At 37.4% G+C, this 25008-nt stretch overlaps 1 protein-coding gene across 10 annotated transcripts in view; it reads left to right on the forward strand.

Moving 5' to 3' along the window:
- The window catches only part of TEX9 (testis expressed 9), a 215423-nt gene that overhangs the window by 39648 nt on the left and 150767 nt on the right, over positions 1 to 25008 (forward strand). The window lies entirely within an intron of this gene.

Below are 25008 nucleotides of genomic sequence, written 5' to 3' on the forward strand. Positions count from 1 at the left end.
TTTCTGTTTTTGTGCCAGTACTATGCTGTTTTGATGACTGTCGCTTTGTATTATAGTCTGAAGTCAGGGGGCCTCTCTCCTTCAGCTCCGTTTTTCTTTCTCAAGATTGCTTTGGCTATTTGGGGTCTTTTGTGTTTCCATACAAATTTGAAGATTATTTGTTCTAATTCTGGGAAAAATGATATTAATTTGATAGGGATTGCATTGAATCTCTAGATGCTTTGGGTAGTACAGTCATTTTGATAATATTGATTCTTCCAATCCAAGAACATGGTATATCTCTCCATCTGTTTGTGAGTATGAGCATTAATATTAAAAATGTCTCTGTAAGGACAGCTTTATCTGCATCCCAGTAGTTTTGATATGTTGTATTTTCATTTTCATTCAATCCCAAATATTTTCTAATTTCCTTTCCAAGATTTTCTTCTACCCATTTGTTATTTAGAAGAGTTTTAAAATTTTCCAAATAGAAGATTTTGTCAGAAATCTTTCTTTTTACTTTAATTCTGTTATAAAAACATACATTGTATGGCTTTAAGTCTTTTAAATGTGTTGTTTCTTTTATGGCCCAGAATATCATCTATCTTGGTGAATGTTTCATATTTTCTTAGAAAGGATAACATATGCTGTGGTGGGTAGAGTGTTTTATGAATACTAATTAGTTCAAGTTGGTCGACATGTTGTTCAGATTTTCTAATTCCTTATTGAATTTTGGTCTAATTATTTTGTTGATTATAGAGAGAAAAATGTTGAAATCACCAATCATAATTTTGCATTTGTCTTTATTTTTTCATTCTACCCAGTTTTGCTTCTTGTATTCTGAAGGTCTTCTGTTAGGTGTATGTGAACTTAGCATTTTTTGGTGTATTCTTAGTGAACTGATACCTTGGTCATTGTGTAACTTTTCTGTTTATCCCCAGAAATATTCCTGTTCTGAAGTCCAATTTTCTGATATTAGTATTGCCTTCCCAGCTTTCTTTTGATTAGCATTTGTATAGGCTCCTCAAGTTCCAATCTGTCATGTCACCTTCTGTAACCACCCAAAGATCTGCAGGTTTTTCTTACACTCATTCTAATTCTTCTACATGCACCAAGTCTAATCTGTAATCCAAGCCCAGAATTAGCCAATTCCACCAGGGAAGAAAACTGCTTGCCAGCATAGCTTATTAGAAAGGGTTCTTCCTTCTTTGGAATATTATCCAGTCCTTTTTGCTTCAATATCACTCTGATGTCTTTAAAAATGTGGTTTTTGTCATTTATTTATTTTTTTCTAATTGTTGCATCTGGAACATTGGCCTGATGCAATCTATTAAATTGCATTCAGAATTTTAATTTTTTTTAATTTAAGGGAAAAAAATAACCCTGTTCATGTACTTATCAGTGACAGGGTTTTTTTTTTTAAGGGGTTTACTTGATGCTTGCATTTAGAAATACGCCTCAGGGATTATAGTTTCTCATGTTTTATGGTATTTGAAACTACATGCCTTCATATTGTGTTGAGAAGAGCTTGGGAGGAGAATAACATAGGAAGCTTTGACCTCAAAAGTGAACTATGTGTTAAACATGAGAATTGTCAAAGTGTAGTTTCTTTAAAACATTAAGACTGGTTTATTATGCAAATATTATAGTGAGCATGGTGGGTCAGGGATTTCTTAATCCATTATTGAGGAAATCATAAAGATGGCAAAGCTGATTCAAAAACAAATCTGAGGAACCCAAGATAGGTGGTTATCCAGTGAAAGGAAAGCTGAAATGTATTTGCTAACAGCTACAAACTAGTTAATGTCCTATAGGGCAAGAGAGCCGTAACCACTGGGGTTACCTTTATTGCCAGAAAAAAATCTATAATTAATATCTAATTTTATAGAATCTAGCCCCTAATCAAGAGTAAATAGTCAAGCAAGGGTAAAATTCCCTACTCAGGAATTAAATAATCTTTGGACAGAGCCATTAGTGCTTTAGAGTAACATGTGTGGACAAACAATATCTCCTGCCATATCAGTAGGATGTTGCAGCTATCAAGCCATCAGCTACTGCAGCCACCCCCACCCCCTACCCAGTGGTGCACCCTGAAGGGGATTCAGGATGGAGAAAAAGAGGATACTGGCCCTAGATAGTTAAGGTTCATATCAAAGGAATAATTTCATTAAGTCCAGACTCTTGCATTTTCCCATACTTAGAAAAGTGCTAAAATCATTAACTTGAGATGTCTGGTTTTTCTTCGATTAGCAGCAATCTTTTGATGTTAGACTACCTGGGTTTTGGGGTTTTTTTTTTTTTTTTTGCAAAAATTCCTATATACCCTGGCCCCTCCCTTTCCTCTTCGGAACAATCCCTCAGAACTATCTGAGAGGCTGTATCCTGGGCTGAAGTTCTCAATAAGTCTGCTGAATAAAACATAATTCCCAGCTTTTAGGTGGTGCATTTTTTTTCAGTCAACACATGAAAAAGGTATGTACTTATCCTTTTGCTTTATTTACAAATATCAGAACATTTTTATTAACGTAATTATATTAACATGAAGCAAATGTCTCAGAAATATTAAATTTGTGTATAGAAAAGCAGAAATGTGCTATAAGAATTGAGAGATAATTTGGAGGCATTTCCTCCCTATGATCCTTACTAACAACTTTAGCTTGCTTTGTGGGAATTACCTTTGGTGTTAGGGAGATAAAGGATGTTATTTATTTTATTGTTAAACCCTCACATTGTGTAAGTCTTGAAAATACACACGTTCTTATGCAGGAATAATTTTACCAGAAGGGGTAAATAACCCCCTTTTATCTTCTGAATATTCTACCCAAAGGCAAAGATGGGGGGTGGTAATGATAGATGTAATTTCTGTGCATAAGGAATAAATTACATGAGCCAAGTTAAATAATGTATGGTTGTGGCTGCTACAAATAAAAGCAAGGTTATGCCTACTTTAACCATTTTCTAGCAGATTTATAAGAAAAAGAAACATTGTCCACAAGAAAGATACAAAAGAACGTAACTCCATCAGGATATTTTTAATTTCAGAGAACTGTTGTTCTGAATAAAGTTATCTGAAGAGAGATGTAACAGAATCATCGGAGCTGGGAATGATTTCCACATTTGTCAGTCCCTGGCTGAATCATTTAAATTCTCAATGCAGATTTTATGCCTAAAAGTGAACATTAATTAGAAAAACCAACATTATTGCAAAGCCACATGAATAACTAATGCCTGTCATAGATCTGCTGAAGTAATTTCAACCAAAGGTTTGTGTTGGGGTGTCAGTCACTGAATTAAACCAGAAACCAAAGCAAAGTTGTCCTTTATAGCTTCAGAAAGACTTAATTTGATTTAAGTTTGATTCTTTTGAGTTCAGAGGTACTCCAGGGATTTTTTTTAATGATTGGTAAGAAAGTTATTGTGTGTGTGATAGAAAACTTGCACTGAACAGGTTAAATGACATCTGAGTTACTTGCATATTACCTTCAGCATTACAAAAGTGCTGGTGTTTCTGAATATAAGGGTTCCTAAATGCTTAATAGGCCTTTAAAGATATTTGTGTCACAGAATGGGAAAGGGAAAAAAATAGAACCCTTTTAAGGCAAATGAAAAGAAAATCCCCAAAAGGTATTAGTTAACAGAGGTTAGTATATGGGTTTAAATCCTCAGGTAGTCAAAATAACTGAAAAGCAAAAGAAAACTGTGGTATCTATATAATGAAGTAATTTTGTAATATTTTTGCCCTTTGAAAATAAGGTCTTTGACCTAGGAACTTGTGAGAATTGGTGTGGCTGACTGCATGCAGGCAGTTTTCATGGCTATGATACTTTATACTTCTGCCCCAATACAGTGTTTCCCCCCTAAGAACTACAGATTGAGTAATTTGATTCATCCACAGATGATGAGATGATATGGGTTCATGCTAATCAAATTCACAGGATACCTTTTTTTCAGATTATCAATTGTTTTTCATTTATAATAAAAGGCATTTCTGGCTTAAGTTGAGAGACTCCCTGCTCCTTTAAATGTTGATGTTCTCTCATTCTAAGTTACCACTCTCAAATCATTGTTACTAATCCTTCTCATTCATATAGGTGCAAAAAATGCTAAACAGAATGTGAGAAAGAGAAAGCAACAATTGTATTTTTAATCTCCCAGACCAAAGAAATTTATCCCAGGAAAGAAATCAAGATTCAACATTAGGAAACTTTTCCTGTGATACATTGTATGAATAAATCATATAAAAATCACAATCATGTCAACAGATGCCAAAAGGGCATTTAATAAAACCAAAACCATTCATATCCTCTAAAATAATAGGACTAGGTAGTTACTTCCTTAACATGGTAGAGAGTATATATTACATGTCACCAGTAGACATCATATTTTAAATTAAAACAGAAAAGACATTTATTAAAAGTAGACACAATATTAGGGGTGTCTACCATCACTATTACCACTTAATATTACATTGGAAGTTCTGGTTAGTGCAATAAAGATAAACCAGAAATAGGTAAACTCTCATTATTTGCAAATTATATTATTTGACATCAAGAAATTTCATTTGAATTTCCAAAACCATCAGAATTAGTATGATTTTATTAAAGCACTGGATAAGCACTGGATATCAGAAAGTGGGAGAAATATCACAAGCTAATACCTGAAGGGTGGTTAAGAGTTACCAAGATGAAGGGGGGCAGAAAGGAACTGAGGCAGATGAGATTACTCTTCCTATCTAAGGGAATTTCTAAGCGAGACCCGGGGGCAAGAGGAGGCCCTTTATCGCTGAGGGAGTAGAGGAAGTTCAATATGCCTGTTAGTGTTTATAGGAGTTGATGCGATTCCAGACAAAACTTCAGTGGGATATTTTGGAACGTCACAAGTTATTTTAGAGTTCTTTTTGGATAAGGAATGTACCACAATTATGACAGGTGAAGGGAAAAAAACAAGTTTAAGAACTGAATGTGTAGTATGAACCAAGTTGTGTCAAAATTGGGAAGGGGGACTGGACATTATATATGTTCTTATAAATAAATATATGGACAATTTCTGGAAAACTACAACCAAAAAAATGTTAACAGTGGCCCCCAAGGAGCAGCACTGAGAGTTTGAAAGGAACATGGAGGGAGCAAGCTTTTCTGTTTGCTTTCTAATCTTCAATATTATTTGCATCTTTTTCTATGAATGTGTTGTAAGTTTCTTATATCCCTGTTTTGAAACACAGACAATCAGCAAATAATCCCCACTGAAAATATTTCTAGAAGAAAAACAACAAAAATATGTTTGAAAACCATCTGTTAAGTTTTGGTCCTACTAGAATTAAAGAATATTGTAACACACAATTATAAACACCATTAAATACTGGGGCAAGAAGAGATAATCAGTGGCACAAGACAGCCCAGAAATAGACTTGAATATAATGTGAAAGCAATATAGATAAAGGATATATCATTAATCAATGGAAAAAGAAGGAGTTATTCAGTGAATAATGTTAGAGCCATTGTTTAGCAGTTTGGAAAAAATATCATGTAGATTTTCACCTCACAACAAACATAAAAATAAATTCCAGATGGTTTGAGTTAATATACAAACAATTTAAAACAAGAAAAATAGAAGTGAATATTTATCAAACTTTTAGAAGTAGATAGCTGAAAAGCAATAGAAAAAATTAGGGAAATATTTAACTATGTGAACATTTAACATTTCTTTTTATCCCCAAGGTAAGCCACAACTAAAATTGAGACAAACATAAACCTGGAGGAAAAATCACACTTAATTTGATAGCACTGATACAAATTTGATAAAATACTGAGACTTCAATTGATACACAAAGGAAATGAATTCACAGAGGAGAAAATACAAATCTTCAATAAACATGGGAGTGTCCAACCTCACTGGTTATCAGAAACATGCAAATTAAAATGACCTTCCATTTTTTATCTATAAATTTAACAGATTTTTTAAGATTGATAGTGGAATTCCTAATATCAGTGAGCTGCCTAGGTCAATTGCTGATGGCAATGTGAGTTAGTACAAATATTTTTTAGGAAGCATTTTGGCAATATGTATGGAAGTCCCTAAAAGTGTTTATTTCTTTTGTCCTAGAAATTACACTTCTTGAATCTAACCTAAGGAAATAATCCTAAATATGAAAAAAACTTTATGCATAAAAATATCATCTAAATAGTATTTAAAGTGGTGTCCAGAAATATCAGAATGGCTGTTATGACATCCTCTATATAGAATATTATATTTCCATTTTACCAAGTATGTGTGGATAGAATATAAAATGCCTGTTGTACAATATCAACTAGAAAGAAGGAATATATTTATTGAATCATATATTTGTTGAATGATTATTATTTTGTTAAATTAAAAGTATGTAGAAAAAAGATGGGTAAGAAATAAATTGAATATAATGACTCATTCAAATGAGTGAGGAGACTATGAGTGATTTTTTGACTCTAATTTTCTCTAAAGATAATGCTTTCCTTTTTAGGTGGAAAAGTATGATGAAATAAAAATTGTTCATACTCCCCACATAGTTCTAATAATCCTTTTTCCAAATTTTATTTTAATTCAGAATAATTTAATTAAAAATAAAATTGTATTTAATTATTATATTCATTTTATATTAAAATATATAAAATAGAAAAGAATGATAAAAACATGGAAAAAATTCGGGGGCCTCAGAGTTAAGTCCTTGGCGTCTTTCTTATATTTTACTTTCCCAAGGTGATTCACATCATGACCTCATACATTAATGACTCTGGCAACTCTAGGCCTGACATCTCCCCCGAGTTCCAGACACATATTTCCAACTGACTTCTGGACAACTGTTGTCCTGCAGATAAATCAAACCCGTTTTCTCCCCAGATGCACCTCTCTACTCATATATTTCTAAATATATGTTTCCTTTTTTCCTCCATCCTCACTGACACTGGCTTGATTTTTTTTTCAAGTTCTGATCTTCTCACAGGACTTAAACCACACTCCCATTTGGTCTTTCTGCTCTACCTGATTTTTGGTATTAATTTCTAGCTTACTTCTTTTGTGACAAGAGAACATTTCTAAGGAATCAAAAGGAAAATCAAATAATATCTGAGAGAAATGAAAATGGAAACACAACATACCAAAACTTATGGGATCCAGCAAAAGCAGTTCTAAGAAGGAAGTTTATAGCTGTTAATGCCTACATTAAGAAAAAAAGAAAGCTCTCATATAAACAACCTAACATTATACCTCAAGGAACTAGAAAAAGAAGACGAAACTAAGCACAAAGGGTAGCAGAAGGAAGGAAATAATAAAGATTAGAGTAGAAATAAATGAAATAGAGAACAGGAAAAAAAAGATCAACAAAACTAAGAGTTGGTTTTGAATGATAAACAGAATTGACAAAACTTTAGCTAGACTGACCAAGGAAAAAAGAGAGAGTACTCAAGTAAATAAAATCAGAAATGGAAGAGGAGATATTACATCTGATACCACAGAAATACACAGGATAATAAGAGACTACTACGAAAATTATACACCAACAAATTGGACAACCTAGAAGAAATGTATACATTCCTAGAAATATACAAAGACTGAATCATGAAGAAAAAGAAAATCTGAACAGACCAATAATGAGTAAAAAGACTGAATCTGTAATCAAAAGCCTCTCCAAAATGAAATGCCCAGGACCAGATGGTGTCATTGGGAAGTTTTACCAAACACTTAAAAAGAATTAATGCCAATTCTTCTCAAACTCTTCCAAAAAAATTGAATTTGAGGGAATACTCGCAAAGTCATTTTACAGGGCCAGCATTACCCTGATACCAAAGCCAAATAAGGACACTGCAAGAAAAGAAGATTACAGGCCAATATCCATGATGAATTTAGATGCACAGATTCTCAACAAAATACTAGCAAACTGAATTTAGCAGCACATTAAAAGAATCATATGACATGATCAAGTGGGATTTATCCCTGGGATGCAAGGATGTTTCAACATGTGTAAATCAATAAATGCAATATGTCACATTAATAGAGGGATAAAAATCATATTATCATCTCAATTGATGCAGAAAAAGCATTTGACAGAATTCAACATTCTTTCATGGTAGAACTTTCAACAAATTGGGTATTGAAAGAACATACCCCACTATAAGCAAGGCCATATATGACAAGCCCACAGTTAACATCATACTCAGCAGTGAACATTTGAAAGCTTTTCTTCTAAAATCAACATGGTACTGGAAGGCCAAGTCACAGCAGTTAGGCAAGAAAAAGAAATAAGAGGCATCCAAATCAGAAAAGGAAGAAATAAAATTGTCTCTGTTCACACACCATGTGATCTTATATATAGAAAACCTTAAAGACTTTACCAAAAAACTGTTATATCTAATCAACAAATTCAGTGAAGTTGCAGGATAGAAAATCAACATACAAAAATCAGTTGTGTTTCTATACACAGTGAACTATCTGAAAAAGAAATAAAGGCTACAATCCCATTTACAATAGCATCAAAAACAATAAAATACTTAGGAATAAATTTAACCAAAGAAGTAAAAAATTTGTACACTGAAAACTGTAAGACATTGATGAAAGAAATTGAAGAAGACATATATAAATGGAAAGATACCTAGTGTTCATGGGATTGGAAGAATTAATACTGTTAAAATGTCCCTATTACCCCCAGCAATCTACAGATTCAATGCAATTATCAAAATTCCAATGACATTTGTTTTCGCTGAAGTAGAAAAAAAAATCCTAAAATTCATATGGAATCATGAAAGACCCTGAATAACCAAATCAATCTTGAGAAAGAAGAACAAAGTTGGAGGCATCACACTTCATGATTTCAAACTATATTACAAAGCTATAGTAATCAAAGCAGTATAGTTCTGTCATAAAAATAGACATATAGACCAATGGAACAGAATCAAGACCCCAGAAATAAATCCATGTATATATGGTCAACTAAATGTTTGAAAAGAGAGCCAAGAATATTCAGTGGTGAATAGATGGTCTTTTCAATAGTGTTAGAAAATGGGATATTCACATTCAAAAGAATGAAAGAGTAGACCCCAGTCTTAACACAATTCACAAAAATTAACTCGAAATGGATTAAAGACTTAAATGTAAGACCTGAAACCATAAAACTTCTGGAAGAAAACATAAGCTCCTTGATATTGATCTTGGCAATTTTGGGGTTTTTTTGTGTGTGTTTTTTTGGATATGACACTAAAAGCATAGGCAACAAGATAAAAAATGAGTGGAACTATAGCAAACTAAAAGGCTTCAACACAGCAAAATAAATGATCAACAAAATGAAAAGGCAACCTACAGAATGGGAGGAAATATTTTCAAACCATATATTCAAAATATATAAGGAACCCATATAAATAGAAAAAGTCAAATAATCTGATTTTTAAAATGGGCATTGGACCTCAGTAGACATAGAAACAGCCAGTAGGTACATGAAAAGGTGTTCAGCATTAGTAATCATCAGGAAAATGCAAATCAAAACCGTAATGAGATATCACTTCACCCCTGTTAGAATGGCTATTATCAAAAAGACAAGAGATAATAAGTGGTGGCAAGGATGTGGAGAAAAGGGAACTCTTGTGCTCTGTTGGTGGGGATGTAAATTGGTGCAACCACTATGAAAAACAGTATGGAGCTTCATAAAAAAATTAAAAATAACACTACTACATGTTTTAGCAATCTGACTTCTAGGTGTATATCCAAAGGAAATGAAATCACTATTTCAGAAATATCTTCACTCCCATGTTCATTGCAGCATTATTTACAATAGCCAAGACATGGAAACGACCTAAGTATCCACTGATGGATGAATGGATAAACAAAATGTGGCATACACACACACACACACACACACACACACACACACATATATATGTGTGTGTGTGTGTGTGTATATATATATATATATAATTCAGCAATAAGACAGTAGGAAGTTGTGCCATTTGCAACAACATGGATGAAACTTGAGGGTATTATGCTAAGTGAAATAAGTCAGAGAAAGACAAATACCTCACTTATGACCTCATAAGTATGACCTCACTTATATGTGCAGTCTAAAAAAGTTGAACTCATAGAAATGGAAAGTTAGATTGTTGGCTACCAGGGACTGAGAGGTGGGGGAAATGGGGAGATATTAGTCAAAGGGTACAAACTTTTAGTTATAAGATGAATATGTTCTGGAGATCTAATATACAGCATGGTGACTATAGTTCAAAATGCTGTATTGTATTCTTCAAAGTTTTTAAGAGGGTAAATATTACACGTTCTCGCCAGACACACAAAAAAATGGCAATTGTGAGGTGATGGACATGTTGATTTAAAAAAAAAAGTAATAGCAGAAACTTAGTGGTGAGGGAGTAGGCTGAGGGAGTTTATGGGAAGTCTCTACTTTCCACTCAGTTTTTCTGTAAACCTAAAATGACTCAAAAAACTAAGGTCTATTAATTAAAACAATTCTATATAATTTTAACCATATTAGATTTGTTGAGACTTAATGTTTCATGTGCGCTTGGAAAAAAATGTGTGTGTTTTACATTAATCCTTTGTTTAGGTCAATTTTCTTTATTTTATTCAAGTCTTTTATATACTTATTTTTGTGTGCCTGTTGTTTGGCAAATTTTTGCTTTAGAAATTTTGAGACTATATTATTAGGATTATACAAATTAAAAATGTTTATATCATCCTGGCCAATTGTACCTTTTTCATTATGAAATGATCTTTTTTGTCTCCAGTAATGTTTTCTGTCTCGGCATTTGATTTGTTTGATATTAACATAGCAACAGCGGCACTAGGTTTTTAGGAAATAGTTTAGTATTTGCATGGTATATCTTTTTCCATTTTTTAATTTAAATCTTATTGTTTTAGACATGTTTCTTGTAAATGTCATACAGTTAATTGTGTTATTTTATCCAGCCTGAATCTTTCTTTTTCTAGAGCATTAAGTCTATGTCAGGCAATTCCTGACATATTTGGGTTTAAATCTGTCATTTTATCTGTGATTTCTACTTGTCTCACTTTTCTGTTTCTTTCTCTCTCTTTTCTTGCCTTCTTTTTGACTTCTTAAAAAATTTAATATTAGTTTGGAATTTATACATCAAGTTTCTCTTCTCTTAATAGTGACACTAGAAATTTAAAAATTTATACCTAGGGCTTCCCTGGTGGCACAGTGGTTGAGAGTCCGCCTGCCGATGCAGGGGACACGGGTTCGTGCCCCGGTCCGGGAAGATCCCACATGCCGTGGAGCGGCTAGGCCCGTGAGCCATGGCCGCTGAGCCTGCGCGTCCGGAGCCTGTGCTCCGCAATGGGAGAGGCCACAACAGCGAGCGGCCCAAGTACTGCAAAAAAAAAAAAAAAAAAATTTATACCTAACTTATCAAAGTGTAATCAATACCTTTGCTCTCCTCCAGCACAATACAAATTTCTTAGAACACATTAACTTTATTTTCCCATCTCCACTTACATGTTGTTGAATTTTAAAATTCTATGTTGTAATTTTTTTAATTTCACAAGATGTTATTATTTCTCATTTAGATTTACCTATTATGTCCACCATTTTGTTCTTTATTCCTCATTGTATCTCAGACCTTCTATTTGAGATTACTTTCCTTTTACCTGAAGTACAGCCTTTAGAACTTACCTTTAGTCTCAAAACTGTTTTCTCTTGGTACATGGAATCCTAGGTTGGCAATTATTTCCTTTAACAACATTTAAAGATATTCTACTGTCTTCTGGCTTCCATTGTTACTATTGAAAAATAAGTCATAAGTATAACAGCTGATCTTTAAGGTGATCTTTCACATCTAGCTTCCTTTAAGACTCTATCTTTGGTGTTCTACATTTTCACTATGATATACCTAGATTATGATTTCTTTTTATGTATCTTATTCTATATGAATCTATAGATTGCTGTCATTCATCAGTTCTGGAAAATTCTTAGCCATGGTCATGATTTTTTAAAATATTGCCTCTGTCTACCCTCTCTTTCCTTTCTCCTGGAATTCTGATAAATGTTTATTAGACCTTGTCACTCTATCCCCATGTTTTGTAATGTTTCGTTCAAATTTTTATGTGTTTTTATCTTATATGCTTCTTTCTGGATAATTATTTTTTTATTTTTGGCTGTGTCAGGTCTTCCTTGTTGCGCGCGGGCTTTCTCTAGTTGCAGTGAGCAGGGGCTACTCTTCGTTGCAGTGTGTGTGCTTCTTATTGTGGTGGCTTCTCTTGTTGCGGAGCATGAGCTCTAGGCAGGGTTACTTCTGTAGTTGTGGCACACGGGCTCAGTAGTTGTGGCTCATGGGCTCTAGAGTGCAGGCTCAGTAGTTGTGGCACACAGGCTAAGTTGCTTTGCAGCATGTGGGATCTTCCCGGACCAGGGCTCAAACCTGTGTCCCCTGCATTGGCAGGTGGATTCTTAACCACTGCGCCACCAGGGGAGTCCCTGGATAATTTATTCTAACTTATTTTTTGATTCATTTATTTTTTTCTTCCACTAGCTAGAATTGGCTGATAAGCACATCCATTACATTTTTTATTGTGGTTAGTACGTATTTTTTCTTTCTTGCAATTTCTAATTGGTCATTTGCAGTCTATTTTATACCTATTCTCTAGAGAAAATTCCAAACTTTCCTTTCTTCAAACACAGAAGGAATAGAGGGTTTTAAGATTTATGTCTGATAGTTCTTATATCCGAATACTTTGTATCTCTATTTATTATGCTGTTTCTGCTGGTTTTCATTAATTGTACTTTGCATTTTTTTGAGAATAATTTTTATTTATGTTACAAGCTTGTATATAAATAGATTTCATTAAAAATTTTTCTTCATCACATGCATTTGCAAACAATTACAATAATTAATACTAAAATCAGTTTCCTGCTTTTAGAATTTGTAAAAGTCATCTATATGCTTATATAGTTGGGAAATTTCCAAGAAAGCATCATAATTGGCAAAATCTCCAAATTTATTGGATTGAACACTTTTCTCCTTCTTCTCTAATCTGCACTGCCATCCATCTGCCTAAGGCCTTTCACATAGTGTTCAATAGAATGCTATAGAAATAAAAATGTTTATGAATAGGATGACACAACCAGGACAATACTTTTGGATTATAGACACCATCCACATGGTGGTGCAGAGAATATATTAGAAGTTAGAGACACTACCACCACCAAAAACAATGACAGGTTTGACAAATTTTTTTGCATGTCTTGCTTAGAAGTATAGTGCATCACTTTGGAATTGTAGAAAAGTTGAAACCTAATATTCTGGTCTCTAATTTTGGCTATATCTGAAATGGAGATAGAAACTTTCTATGTTGATATTTCAGTTAGCGGTGACAATTTATTTTATAGACAAGTTTATGTCTTAGATTTGTTCCCAAACTATGTGTTTAAAGTTAATTGTTGCAACATCATCTATAGCTTGGAAATGCGTTTTTCTATGCTTGGTATTTTTACTGTGTATGGCTCATTGTTCTTGAAAATCATTGATGGGGATTCTTTGGGACCTATAATTAAGGCACCTGTAAAAATTTCCTATTGCTACTATAATAACCACAAATTTAATACCTTAAAATAACACATTTTATTCTTTTACAGTTCTGAAGTCTAAAATCAAGGTGTCAGCAGGGCTGCATTCTTCCTGGAGACTAGGGAAGAATCTGTTTCTTTGCCTTTTTTTTAGTTTCTGAGGCTGCCTGCAGTCTTTGGCTTCTGGCTCTTTTTTTGCATCACTTCAAACTCTCCTTCCATCACCACATCTCCTACTCCTGACTCTGATCCTCCTGCCTCTTTCTTATAAGGAGCCTTATGATTGCATTGGGCCTACCTGGATAATCCAGGATAAGCTCCTAGCTCAAGATTCTTAACTTAATCACATCCGCATTGTCCCTTTTACCAAGTAAGGTAACATATTCACAGACACCACAGATTAGAACATGGACACCTTTTGTTCTGGGGGAGGAGGCATTATTCTGCCTTACCACAGTACCTTCTCCAGAGAGTATTTGTGTTTGCTTCTGCCAGGCTCCAGTCCAGAACCATCTCTCAAAACAAGTTCATGGCTTGAGGTTTTATTGATCATCCGGTGATATTAATGCAGGCTGCACTTCCATGGGAGGATACACTGTGTAGTCACAAATTCTTAGAGAAGGTTTTAATCCCTTCTTTTTTCTCTTCTTCCTTCTCTCCTCCACTCCCCCTCCCCCTTCTCCTCCTTCCTCTTCTTCTTCTTCTTCCAGAACCAACGCAAGATTCTTTGCAGTTCCCCAGAAGTCGGAATTAGAGCAGATTTACTTGTTTCATCTCTATCTTGAGAGTATAGCGTTTTATGGCCTCAGTTTAATTTGACTAAATCTTCTACTAGACTCCTCGCCTCCCACTTAGGATTTGACATCTGTCCCCCCTACCCTGCAGGTTTTCCAAACCAAATTCAAGTTTTCCAGGAATAACAAAACCCTCAGGCCAAGAATAGCTTTGGTGTTGTGACTTCTCTCTCTGGATTTCGGCTTTCCCTTGGATTTTGGCCTGGTAGTTCCTTATGATCTTGTCAGATTTTTAGTGCTCTTAATTAAAACATATATATTATATTCAGCATTTTTTGGTGTTTTCAGTAAAAGCATTAGTTCAAATACTTACCTGCCATCACACAAAATTAAATCCCCAAACGAATTCTTTATAATGAAAACATAATAGTTTTGCAATTTAAAACAATTATGGGCAAAACCTCAGGATATCCAAAGAGCAAGATAAGTTACAAGATAGTACATGGTCATTACCAAAAGAATGAATCTAGTGATAATTACTTCTCTTGAGTTCAGAAGAAAATGAAATCACCGGAGTTTGAAACACTTTGATTAGTTTAATGGCAGAAGTGTGATTTAAAGTGCAAGATAGACCAAAGGATTTTGATGTAATAGGTTAAAAAATATTTAATTAATTTTAATGGCTTCACCTTTAGCTCATGATCAAAACTGTGTAGCTGTGAGATATGAATCTATGGGGTTTTTAATCTCTGTATTTCCCTTCTCCTTACTTCTCATTCAAGCACGTAGCCCTGTGATCATTGCCTAGAAGAAGGCATGCAGCAGAAGGGAAAGCAGAAATCGACCAAGTCTCCTTGGATTTTGCATCCCAAAAGCGTGAGCCCTTAAAAAAACTTAAAGGGGAAGTTAAAAGGAAGTGGGGATAAAATTCCTAGGCATAAATGGCATGTCTCAGAAGAGACATGAAAAAACAAAGATCTATCTCAGACTGTACAGATATTCTCTCAGAGGCAGGAATGAAAAGATCTGTGAGGTACTGAGCTTAGACATTGGGGTACTGCTTTCAGCTATACCACCAGGGAGACAGCACAGAGAAAGAAAGCAGCTAGAGAGAAATGGCTCTTGGAGCATCTAGACAGATGGAACATAAGCAGTCTGAAAAAGATTCCCAGGCACTAAATTGGCACAAAAGCAGCAGAGATCTTCTAGAATTGGAGGGTCCATGGAAACAGGACAATGGACTCCCAGTGGGAACTGTGTAAGTTCCCCTCCGTGCCCTGGCACTGTATAAGACCTTGAAATTATGGTACAACCCAGGGAGAAGGGCATCCTTAAGCGTGGCTGAGATCAACTTTCCTGTCATCCCAGTGGGATGGAGTCAGAAAGTAAGTCACGATCAGAAAGTAAGTTAAAATGTAAAAAAATAAAATAAGTTGCATATCTTATACAAGCTTATGACTAACTTTCAAATTACTACGTCTTTATCTCTAAATCTGACATTTTCCTCAAGTTCCATCCAAGTGCTTACTGGAAATTTCTAGTTGGGTATTCCACTATCACTTCAAATGTGGCCTATTTATTACCATACCACTTATATTCCCAGTGAGACAGAGAGAGCCAGCTGGGACAATTACCTCTGTACTCTTTTTCCTCTAATCAGGGGAGAAACAGGAAAAAGCAACATGAGCAGAGTGTCCCTTGTTACTTAATGTCAGAATGTTTTGTAGTTTAGCCCAGGTCAAGGAGGATGTTATGTTCTTTTAACATAAGGCCTACGTTTGTAATAAATAAAATCAAAGTTATGCCAGTAAGAGAAATAGAAGTCTTTTGTGTAGAGAGATGTGTTAAAAAAAATTAAACTTCAAGGTTGATCGTTGTTTGATTATGATTATTGAGAAGAATCCCAGCCACAGGTAGAGTGGAAACTTCCTGCTCCCATTCTTTTCCCAACTTTTCATGGGACAGAAGTGTGAAGAGCAGTGGGACTTCCCTGGTGGTGCAGTGGTTAAGAAGCCACCTGCCAATGCAGGGGACACGGGTTCGAGCCCTGGTCTGGGAAGATCCCACATGCTGTGGAGCAACTAAACCCGTGTGCCACAACTACTGAGCCTGCGCTCTAGAGCCCGCAAACCATAGCTACTGAAGCCGGCACACCACAACTACTGAGGCTGCATGCCACAACTACTGAGCCTGCATGCCGCAACTACTGAAGCACACGCCTAGAGCCCATGCTCCACAACAAAGAGGAGCCACCATAATGAGAAGCCCGTGCACCGCAATGGAGAGTAGCCCCCGCTCACCGCAACTAGAGAAAGCCCACGCCCAGCAATGAAGACCCAATGCAGCCAAAAATAAATAAATTTATTTATTAAAAAAAAATGTGTGAAGAGCAGTGAAGGATCTGAAACTGAGGCTTACTTGCATGCTAAACGTCAGCCTGAAACTTTCAGGGATGCTGGCAGAAGACACAAGACTCTTGGGTCAGAGACAAAGGACTTTTTACTCATGGCACAGCAGACAGCATGAGCTTTCTGTTTCCTTTGGTTGCCTTTACACCCCTAAGTCCCATGAGGGTGATGCAAAATAGATTTTGTACATGCAGTAGATATGCAACAGGTCCCAAGAAGGGTTTAGGAGTTGATGAGTTGTGTAGGGACAGGTGGCAGATTCCAAGGAAATGGAGAAGCAAACACTGCAGAATGTGCAGATGAAAATAGAGCAGGTTAAAGATAGGGACATTTTCAAAGTGAGTGGGGTAGATCTTCTAACTACCACCTGAAGGTCTAGAGAGTGAAGCTTTATATGGAGAAGGGAGCAAATTTTAAAACCCAGGGACCCAATACCCCATTTTCTACTACCACCAACCACTCAACACTTGTCTCAGTAAAATATCTGTCTATACTCTTCCATTTGATTTGGAGAAGGTAGCTACTGTAGGTTGGGTCCTCCAGGACGCAGACTCTGAGTTAGAGTTTAGAGTGCAAGGTGTTTATTACAGAATACCCTCAGGATTAATACCTGTAGCGGGAAAAAAAGAAGCGGGTAGATGCAAAGAGAAAAGCCAAACTGTAATGCAGGCTTGATGACATTTTTGCCAATGCCAGGGAGAGCTCTGGAGCTAATCGTCAGAGTTGCTTTATTTGGGGTGGAAATGATGGGGCCTTTATTCTTAGTGTCCATCAGTCATTGGATGTGTGCCATTGAGAAGGGTTGTGACCTTGGGTGAGGGATGTTTCTGCAGCTGAGGCAATCCTGGAAAGAGCTAAGAGCTGGGTCCAAAAAAGCTAGTGACTGGGCAGCAAAGTCCTTCTCTAAACAGGGGTCTGGGCATCACAGTTTTGTGTCTATCGCTATATACCCTCTGCACAGCTCAAATCTACTTCTTAAAATAGGACCGGAAGGAAGCTCCTCTAGGATTCTGATGGGCCTCTCCTACTGGAGAAAACTTAGAAGAGGAATGTTAGTGAGGTGAACTACAGCCCTGTAATTGCAACTTGTCTCAGTCCAGATGTTTGTCATCCTCAGCTGGCACCTCTGCTGTTTTTAGACATGACTACCAAGTCTAAAAGCAATATTCAGCAGTCTCTGAAACATTTGGACAGTTCCCTTTTCCCAGTACATGTGTATCTGAGTAAATGTCCGTAGGTCCCAGTGGGAAAAGATTTTTACCGTGTACATTTGCCCTGCTGTTGTAGGGCTATTCCTTCTGAGGAGCTGGCATCCTCTGGTCCAAAAAACTGGTTTAATTTTGAAAACAGGGCAAAAGATCATGAAGTTGTTTGTTTTTTTTAAATTTATTTTTGGCCGCGTCAGGTCTTAGTTACCTCACGTGGGATCATTCGTTGTGGTGCGCAGGATCTTTCATTGTGGCACATGGGCTTCTCTCTAGTTGTGGCTTGCGGGTTCTCTCTCTAGCTGTGGCTCGCAGGCTCCAGGGCACATGGTCTCTGTAGTTGTGGCGTGCAGGCTCCAGAGTGCATGGGCTCTGTAGTTTTGTGGTACGAGGGCTCTCTCATTGAGGTGCCCGAGCTCAGTAGTTGTGGCACACGGGCTTAGTTGCCCCACGGCATGTGGGATCTCAGTTCCCTGACCAGAGATTGAACCTGCGTCCCCTGTGTTGTAAGGTGGATTCTCTACCACTGGACCACAGAAGTCCCGATCATGAAGTTTTGTTGGGACAACTGTCCTCAGCCTCCTAATTAGTTACCCTTGCTCTCTTCTGATGGTACAAGTTGAATAGTACATTTGGTTTTGTCCATCTGTTTTGCTGCTGGGGATACTGTATTATACTAACCATCTCCATAATTCTCCATGGGTCAGTTCCTCTCAGTTCCCAGCCTGAACTTGCCATTCATTACAATAATTGCATCAACCTGGCTTCTGATCATTAGGTACTACCACCTGTCCTCTATCTTTTTGGGACCTTGTCATCCCTATTGCCATGAGTAAACCTGGTTATCTAATTGTCTCTCCTATCAAGAGTGCAGGCATACAAAAGAGAACCAACACTGAAGTTTTCAGGGGATGCTTGTCTTCCTCTCACCAGCACATCCGTATCGTCTTGGTAGATTGTGTATCCTTCAGGTCTTCCCATTGAACATAACTAGAGGGTTTATTTTGGTTTGTTGTTTGTATGATATGGTATATCTATTCTAGGATGCTTATTTCCTTGTGCCTTTCAATCCCCTTTTCCATCTGCCACAGGGATTCTGGCATTTTGACTTCCTTTATTATGCACCATCATTTTTTGCATGCTTCTATGTGCTATCCAATAGTGAGTTCACACTCCCTCTTGGGATCTTTGCTATAGTTGTTAAATCCTATATCTCAGGATTTAACAAATAACCCCTTTTACAATCTTTTGTTCTAATCCTCTTGATCAAGCACTCCAGAATACAGTCCCAGGCATACTTCCCAAGCTCTTTCCAGCCCATGCTGGCTGGCTCCCGCATTTCCTTTCTGTCCTTATTAGGCCCAACATGTCCCCAGCTGGGTTTTGCTTTGACCCCCATCAGAATCATTCCCCCAACTGCCTACCTTACAGATTCTTAGAGGAGCACATATTGTCTGGCAGGAGAGAGAAATCTGCATTTTCTTAAAGCAAGAGACTCATGGTAGCTCTGAATAGGGAGGGTTGGGCCCTTTCTGTAGCCTGATAGCTTTCAGGAAACCTGAGAATTTGATATTTTCAAGGGTATCAACCCAGACTTCCCCACTCTAAGTGTTAAGGCCCAATTCTTTCTCAAATAGTGTCTTGACCTGTCTTGTTTGAAAGTTGAACTGTTTTGGAAAGTACCTACTCTAACAATTAAGTTCTGGGCCTGGTCCTAAGTTTTCTATGCCCTCCTACTTCAGGAAAGGAGAGCCACTTTGTATGCTGCCAAGGGGCCGCCTGGTTTTCCATTTGACTCTCAATTGTGTGTTAATTGCTCTCAGCGTTTTGTTGTCTTTTTCTAGAGCATCAATCCACTTTAGCATTAGCTATGGAATTCCATTGTCCTTGCAGTTACTAATGTATCCATATTTCTCAAATGTCTAATACATCAGACCAGCTAGGTTATTTCTTTCCACTGGTATGCCTTCCCAGTTCACCACGAGTGGAAATTTGGACCGTTGCAGAGCTCCCTGCCTCCAGAGGCTGTCCGTGCTTCATTTGCTGTCAGGGATGGCATCCTCTTTACCGAGCAGGTAGTGAATGAACTAACTCTAAATCCCTATCTTATCTGTGTTTTAGACCACCCTGGCACTAATTATTGCAGGTTGGACTTTCTGGGAAGCATACTGAATTGGAGTTTAGGGTACAGGTTGTTATTAGGGAGTGCCATTGTGATCAATAGCTGTGGAAGGGAGGGAGGAGCTCTGGAGCTAAAATAGCCCATCAGAGTTTTCCTGTATTGGGCCCATTTGGCAGGGCCTTTATACTCCCCTGTTAATAAGTCATGGCTATGAGCTGCTCTGGAAAGAGCATGACCTTGGGCTAGGCACTATCTGTGCCTGAGGCGGACCCCATAAGCGCTGACAGCTAAAGGCTGCCTGCTGACAGCACTTCCAGCAGCTGGAGTTACAAACTCTTTCCATGAAGGGGAATCTAGGTGGTATGTCCTGTCCTTCACAGTCGGTGAGGCAGTATCTGAAGCATTTAGGTGGAAGTCTCCTCCTTCATAAATCAGCAGGCATCAGCTCCACCTTCATTGTGTATTATTGGGTATAAGGCTTAACCACTCACAGTAAACAAGCCAGCTAAAGGAAACCTAATTTTGACCCCTATGACCTCCCCTCTTGCCATTTAAGGAGGGACCTGCCACATAGTTTTCCCCTAAATAAATCCCCTAATTAATTTCCTTCTTTCAGATAATGGTGTCATCTGTATCCCAGTCAACCATACTTCAAATGATAATATCATGGCTCATCCCTTTTCCTTAACCTTTCCAATCATTTAGCAAGCCCTGTGTTTTTTGTTTTCTGGGAATTTTTTGGTGGTAAAATACACATAACGTAAAATTGACCATTTTAGCCATTTAAAAATGTACAATTTAGTGGAATTAAGAATCGCAGTGGTGTGCAACCGTTATCACTATCTAGTTCCAGAACATTTTCATCATCCTGAAAAGAAACCCTGTATTCATTACATAGTCACTCCCCATCATCCCCTTACCCCAGTCCCTGGTAACAACTAATTTGCTTTCTGTCTCTACAGATTTGCCTATTCCAAATATTTCAAATAAATGAGATCATACAATACTGGTCCTTTTGTATATGGCTTATTTTACTTAGCATAATATCTTCACGGTTTATCCATGTTATAGCATGTATGAATACTTCATCCCTTTTATTTGCCAAGTAGTATTCCATTGTATAGGTAGACCACATTTTGTTTATCCATTCATTATTTGAACATTTGAGTTGATTCCACTCTTTGATTACTATGAATAATGCTACTATGAACATATGTGTACAAGTTTTTGTTTGAACACCTGTTTTCAGTTTTTTTGAATATATACCTAGGTGTGGAGTTGCTGGGTCATATGGTAATGCTATGGTTAACCTTTTTAGGAACAGCCAAACAACCCCTGTGTTTTGAAATAGGCCTTCCATCTATTCATTATTTCCATTTTTGTTACCATCAGTATGAGGCCTTATTCCCTCATGCTTGAATAACTTCAAAATTTCTTTACTATCATTAATTCTCCTTCTGATAGTTCTGCTTAATGCATCACACATCTTCCCAAAATAAAGTTTTAATGCCATCAATTCACTTCCTAAACACCATTGAAGACTTCCTTCTCACTCCAGGATATTATCCTAATTCTTAGTTTGGCATGTAAATTCTCCACTTTTTCATTCCAGATTTAACTCTCACATCTGATTCTGGAAACCTTCCAGATAAACTAGTTCATTTGTCTTCTAAACACATCTTGAGTGTTTCCAGTTCTTCCTGTTTTCTTGAACTATGTCCTCATTCCATCTCAAGCAAAGATGGGTTATAACCCATTCTTGATTTAGAAAGCCATTACCCTTTCCAGTTTTCCCCACCTCGTAATTTCCAGAGCATTTTGATCATGTTGGAATTTTATAGCCTGGAACACAGAATTTATTCTTCAGAAAATATAGTTTTAAAGAGGACAAGATTTCAGGGGTAGGTGGATGATTTTATGTGAAAAATATAAAGAAAACCACCAAATCGAATTCATGACAGTGTTTAAAGTAACTTAAGTTTGGACTTTTGTGGAATCTAATGAAAAGAAAGAGATTTGTGAAGATGCATGCCAGACCTGAGGCAACATTCTCATACAATAATGGAAAATACCATTATGGACTTAAATCTGACTAACAAAGACCCGAGGATAATGTGAGATTGGAATCTCTGAAGAGAGAGACCATGTCCTCTATGGTTCCTCTGGCTTTGGAACTGAAAATGGGATTGTCAAAGGCAAAAATTTATTTTACTTTAAGTACAGACTCTGACCTCCCTAGTGATTTCAGCAGCCATCAGTTTTTGGCCACATGCCAAGATTATCCATATGTTGTGGATACTAGGGTTAGAATATCTATAAAAGAATATGGTTCAAAATATATGAGATTTTTATAAAATTATCACTATGCAATCATTAATTATATCATTGGGAAAGTGAGATAACCAGCATACAAAGAAATAAAATCAGCTATATAGGGAGCTTTGTGATAAGCCCAGGCTTTAAAATGATCTAAAACAAAATAGAGGGTGTGTCACATAATTCAAAGACAACAAAATGTGCTGTGAATGTATAAGACTGGAAGGCTGGAGTTCAATAGATAAGATATGCTAAAGACATGAAAAGTGCCCCATCTCCCATTTTAAAAAAAGATGTTTAGATGATTGGATTAAAATGATTGAAAAGACACACTTTAGCTATTTTAGCAGGTTAAGCAATGTTTACTAAGGAAGACAGGACTTGGTAACTCCTATTTTCCTTCCATTTTGTCTAGCAAAGAGCATTCAAAAGTAGAACTAACAAAGTGGAAAGAGAATAGAAGCCGTTTATAAGTAAGGAAATTGTTTTAATGCACCTAGGAGCTTTAGATAAATTTAGAATTCTTTATTTATACAAATTGTAATGTAGACTGAGACACTTTTCTAAATACATATGCGAAAGGTCTTCTGGGTCAGAGCGGTTGCAAGTCTGAACAGGAGAAGAAGGATACTATTGGACTTGGTCATGACCATGGACTGTGGTATGTTGCTGAAGAGTCAACGACGCTTGTTTTTGCTTGGGATGAGAGGAGCCTTTACACTCCCGTAAGGAGACCCTTTGGTCTCCCTTGCAATCATTTGGTGGCAAGTTGATTACATGAGATAATGTCCACCTTTGAAAGATCAAAAATTCATTCTAACTATGATCGTTCTGGGTATGGCTGTGTCTTTCTCGTTTACAGAACCTAATCTAATTGTATTCTTTGACGGCTCATAGATTTTGATCAACTGACATAAGACCCCATATAATATCTCCTTAGAACAATGGACCCATCTTATGGCAAAGGAGAAGAGACAACTTGCGTTTGAATATAGAATCCACTGGTCCTACCACATATAGCATGACCCGAGAGCTGTCAGCCTGATAATGTGGTGGAATGGCTTTTTGAAGCTTTTGCTGAGGTGCTAGCTGGGAGATGACTCCCGAGTGAGAAAGGAGCACTGTTCTTTAGAATGTTGTGTACATACTAAAGTGATGATTATTATATGGAGCTATGTCTCAGGTAGTTAGAATGCATAGCTTAAGGTTCTAAGGGGTAGAAATAGTAGTATCCCTACTCAGCATCACTCCCAATGACTCACTTGGAGAATTTGTCTTCCTATCCTTTCAGGTTTAGAATCTGAGGGTTGAGAGTTCTGAATTTTCAAGGAGGTGGGTCCTTCCACCAAGGAACATAGAGTACCTCTAAACCTAAAGCTATAACTACTTCCTGGTCACTTTGCAATCCTTGTCCCTCTACAGCAGTTGGTAGACAAAGAAAGTAACTACCACACTGGCAAGGGTAATAACCTTCATCATTATGAAGAGGTAGAACTGTTGATATCTAAAGGAGCAGGGGGAAATGGCTTTGCTATTCAGGTGATCTGCTGTGGCATCTATTATTCTCCTGCCTGATTTTAACTGTAAATAGATGAAAATAGCAATCATAGCCTGAGAAGGGCCTTAGCCCTGCTCACAATGAGGGTCTGAGATACTACACCAGGCAAACCTAATCCAGTGGAAACCCTTGCCAGTGGAGAGGAGAATCTAGAATGAGCGGCAGAGGAGCGAGATGATGAGTATCTGGCCTTGTGATCAAATGTAGCAGCAGAGGACTAAAGTCTGTCCCGCTGACCTTCCTTTTTGGGGAAGTGAATGCTCCAGAATGCTGGAGAAGCCGTGACTGGGCGGAGTGAACTCACTGTAACAGCACACTGATGTGAGCAGTACAAGGTGTGGACTACAGTCATTGCTATTGGTGGCCCACCCATACCTGCTTCTCCAGGTCAGCGCATCTGTCCTTGAGCTGCTGCCTGTGTGCCTATTGATACTGGCTCACAGCTGCACGCAACTCTGGAGAATTGCCTTGGGACACTAGTTGCTGCTTCACCCAGTAATGCCTGGGAAATAATGCCTCCCCTCCCCCGTGATGGCCCAAAGCCAATGGCTGACTGCTTTGGAGATACAAAGCCTCTTCTCAAGGTGGGTCAGGTCTGAGGTGCAATCGACGTCATGCCCCTGGTCTATGGCTAGACTTCAGCTGAAACCATTTCTTTGCTTAGCATCTTCCCCTGTACTATCGTTCTTCCCTTACATCCTGATACTTTCTGCTGAGAACACTCCTTCAGTAAATCACTTACACAAGAGTCCTTGCTATGCTTCTAGGGATCCCGACTAACGAAGTCCCCTCTTCTCCATCTCCAAAAAGAAAATTCCTGGGGAAGAATTCTGGTTGGCCTGGTATGCAGTAGAAAATTAACCTTATGCCGAGAGTGGTCTGGCCTTTCCCTCAACTACAGGGAGGTGATCTCTAGGCCGTTGGAATGTCCTGCCTGATTGGAGTATCATTGCCTGAGGGTTTTGGCCCACTAGTTATCCGTCTAAAAATGTGATCTATGATGGGGGCTTTGGGCCGTGAGGTATCAGTTTTGTCTCCAGAAGGGACTGGAGACTAAAGATATCAGCCCAACCTCCCAGAAGGGCTGGAGAGTGAAGGTCAGCCATGTAGATAGTGTGTGATGGAGCCCCAGTA

This window comes from Pseudorca crassidens, chromosome 1 (genome assembly GCF_039906515.1).
Source record: "Pseudorca crassidens isolate mPseCra1 chromosome 1, mPseCra1.hap1, whole genome shotgun sequence".
NCBI lineage: Eukaryota > Metazoa > Chordata > Mammalia > Artiodactyla > Delphinidae > Pseudorca > Pseudorca crassidens.